Genomic DNA, 3,622 nt, shown 5'->3' on the forward strand with positions numbered 1-3,622 from the left:
CCCAGCTACTCGGGAGGCTGAGGCAGGAGAATGGCATAAACCCGGGAGGCGGAGCTTGCAGTGAGCCGATATCTGGCCACTGCACTCCAGCCTGGGCAACAAGCGAGACTCCATCTCAAAAAAAAAAAGCTGGGAGATTTCACATAAAAATTTACATATCTAGCTTTTCTCTGAAAAAACACATGATCTAGCAACTGCAGGCAACAACTGGCTGAAGCTAAGGTACCACTCCCCTTTTAGAAAGGACAGTTTGCCTAGTTCCTATACTCCCTAGCTGGTCCCAAGCACTGCAGCCTGGCCTTGCTTCACTCATCTAGGTATCTCCTGGGTTTGTGACACCCAAAATGTGTTCTGCAGAAAGGTTTAAAGATACAATAGTAAGTATCAGTGTACTCTAGTGTGTCTCAACGGCATACTATTGATACAATAATTTGGGGCACAAGAATTCCTTGTCATGCAAGACTATTCCAGGCAATGAAAGGTATTTAGCATCCTGGCCCCTCCCATAAAATCTCAGTAGCACCCCCAAGTGGCCTCTAGAGAGGCAATACTTTCTTGGGCTGACAGCCACTGCTAGCATATTAAGGTAGTGAGGTGAGTGAGCATTTCCCAAGTTTGAAGGAAAGTTAGCCTTGTCTTGGGAGGAATTTTAGGATTGCAAAATAAAAGAATCATTAATTTTTCTGGTTGGTCTGGCCCAGTAATAATTGTTGAACAAAACACAGTACCTATATGAGTATAAAGCTTTCAAGCTTTCACCCATTTTTTTGCTGCTTTGGAGGTTTTGATTTTAGATCATATTTATTGAGCCGTATCTGTGTACCAAGTACTGTGCTAAGTGCTTTACCTCATTTAATCCCCAAAATACTTCCATGAGAGGGTAATATTATCATCCACATTTTACAAATAAGTAAACTTGAAGTTCAGAGAGGGCAAATAAATTGCCTGTGGTTACACAGTCAGCCAGTAGCAAAACTAAGATACAAATTTAAGGTTATGCTCTTAACCATTATTCTTCCATACTACTGGCTACCTGGTAAGACTATGATGATGTCATAACTCTTAACAACAGTTTAAACCAAACCTTGCTTTTAAAACAGAAGAGTTTTATACTAGAGTGTGAATTATTCAAGTTAAACAGTAATAAAAGTGGCTGATATTGAGGCATAACAAATGATATTTTACTGGCAGAGACAAGAGTTCCATTTTCAAGATTTTAAAGCATATATGTAAAGGTGCTACCAAATAACAAGGGAGAGAGGAATAAAATAGTTATTATTTCCCCTAAATTAAGCCTTCTAAATAATTTATGAAACAGTCATCCTATAGGATTTTTATTACAATAGAAACCATTTTGAAATAGTCACATATTCACTGCATCTATCTCATATTCTGTTATAGTCTCAAGAGATATACTATGAGACTGAAATATTTATATTAAAATAATCCTCAAAAACATTTTCAATTTAAATATGGCCTCCAGAAACAATATATTCATATTTAATTTAAACTTAACACCCCCAAGAATGTTTGTTAGCTGCCACATTAAACTTATACGCAAGAATATTTATAAATATGCATAAATATATAGAGACTACATACGCAGAAATTTCAGCTGAGAGGACACAGAGGCAATAATACCCCAGGAGTAATGAGCACACCCAGCATCTAGATCTTGATTTCTAATTGCATTCTCTCTTGAATAAAGGGAACCAAGGCCCTGTGGAGAAATGGATGATTCTAAAACTGGGGCAGGGAATATATAGGATGAGCCTGGAGCATCTTGTAGTACCAGAAAGTAAGGAAGTACTAAAAAATCAAAATCCCATGACGATGAGGGCATGTCAGAATGACACAGGAGCCAACTGAAGGAGCTCCCAATGGTCAAAGCTGGAAAATTTTGAACACCAAAATATAGTATTGTATTATAACCCAACATATAAAATAAATAGCCATGAGCCCATGCTGATATAAAGAAATGACTGAATAAATGAATGAATGATAAATAAATGAGGGTTGGGGGGAGCCTCCCACGCAGAAATCCCAAACAATTTACATAGATAATTCACCTCAAGGAGGTGGAGCATAACCTCCCACCTCTTCAGTGTGGACTGCACACAGTGACTGCTTTCCAAAGAGCACAATACAGGAAAGAGGTGTTTAAAAAAAAAAAAAAAAAAGATTACAGTGAAGAAACCTAACAAACACGTTCTCAGCCAGGTGATCAAGGTCAACATCAACAGTGATAAGTCATGTTGATAGTATGGACTGTTTGCATGGTGTGATGAGAATGTGAGAGTGGCACTTTATCTTTGTGGTCTTCCTCCTCAAAACCCATAACCCCATTCTACCCACGAGAAAACCATCTGACACGTCCCAATTGAGTGATAGTCTACAAAATACCTCATCAGTACTCCTCAAAAACAAAAGTCTGAGAAACTGTCACAGCCAAGAGGAGTCTAAGGAGACATAACAACCAACTGTGATGGGGTTTCCTGGATGGAATCCTGAAAGAGAAAAAAACATGTTCAGTAAAAGTTAAGGAAATCTGAATAAAGTACAGACTTCAGTTAATAATAATGTTTCAATATTGGTTCACTAATTGTAACAAATGTACCATGCTAATGTAAGCTGTTAATAATAGGGGAAATGGAGTGCAGGGTATATAGGGACTCCCTGTACCATCTTCTCAATTTTTCCGTAAAACTAAAACTGTTCTAAAAAATATAGTTATTTAAAAATAGAAAAAAAAATATACCTCAAGATGGTTGATCAACCCTGGCACAGAAATTTTATTCACATCTCCAGCTCTGAAAGCAACTTCTTTTCAGTAGTCTAGAAATCCGAGAAAACGAAAAGATGGTTATCTTTTTGCTAACTTCCCAACTCAATATAGAAAGTAACAAAAACTAGTAGACTTCTGGTGCCTCAAAGTAACAGCAGACAGGATGCTAGACCACACTTTCAGGGCAGGTTGGCTCTTTCCCAAGTATCCTTACAAGCTGAATCTTCTTTTCTTTAAATATCTTCTACAGCAAGTAAATTCTACATTATCCCACAGAAGACAGCAGAAGTTCAAAAAGAAAAACAAGTCCACTACTTATTTTCTTAAGTCAACACCTGGTTCTGACTCAGCATCCTGAGCCTCCATTCTATTTAGAAAAGAGAGGATTAAGCCCAGGCCTATGAAGGGTGCATATAATTTTTTTTTTTTTTTTTTTTTTTTTTTGAGACAGGCTAGAGTATAGTGGCAAACTCACGGCTTACTGCAGCCTCGACCTCCCAAGCTCAAGTGATCCTCCCATCTCAGCTGCCCAAGTGGCTGGGACTATAGGTGTGCACCACCACACCTGGCTAATTTTTTTATTTTTCATAGAGACAGGGTTTCACCATATTGCCCAAGCTGGTCTCAAACTCCTGGGCTCAAGCAATCCGCCCACCTGGGCCTGTAATCCCAGGTGTTGGCATTACAGGTGTGAGCCACCATGCCCAGCCTATATGATTTTTAATTGCATAGCATACAGTGTATATAACTTTTTGAAAACTGCTACCTCTATTATAAATCCTGTTTCTGGTCTGTGAAAAACTACATATATATATACATATATTATATATATATATA

The 3,622-nt window shown here is 38.1% G+C and overlaps 1 protein-coding gene across 1 annotated transcript in view; it reads right to left on the reverse strand.

Moving 5' to 3' along the window:
• Positions 1–3,622, reverse strand: part of TAB3 (TGF-beta activated kinase 1 (MAP3K7) binding protein 3) — a 65,116-nt gene that overhangs the window by 44,741 nt on the left and 16,753 nt on the right. Inside the window, exons 3-4 of the mRNA XM_017887670.1 lie at positions 2,759–2,835; positions 2,404–2,507 (exon numbers count right to left, since the gene is read on the reverse strand). The gene's annotated coding sequence lies outside the window, so the exon portion shown is untranslated. The remainder of the gene's footprint in view (positions 1–2,403; positions 2,508–2,758; positions 2,836–3,622) is intronic.

This window comes from Rhinopithecus bieti, unplaced genomic scaffold, assembly GCF_001698545.2.
Source record: "Rhinopithecus bieti isolate Rb0 unplaced genomic scaffold, ASM169854v2 scaffold_17701, whole genome shotgun sequence".
Taxonomy (NCBI): domain Eukaryota; kingdom Metazoa; phylum Chordata; class Mammalia; order Primates; family Cercopithecidae; genus Rhinopithecus; species Rhinopithecus bieti.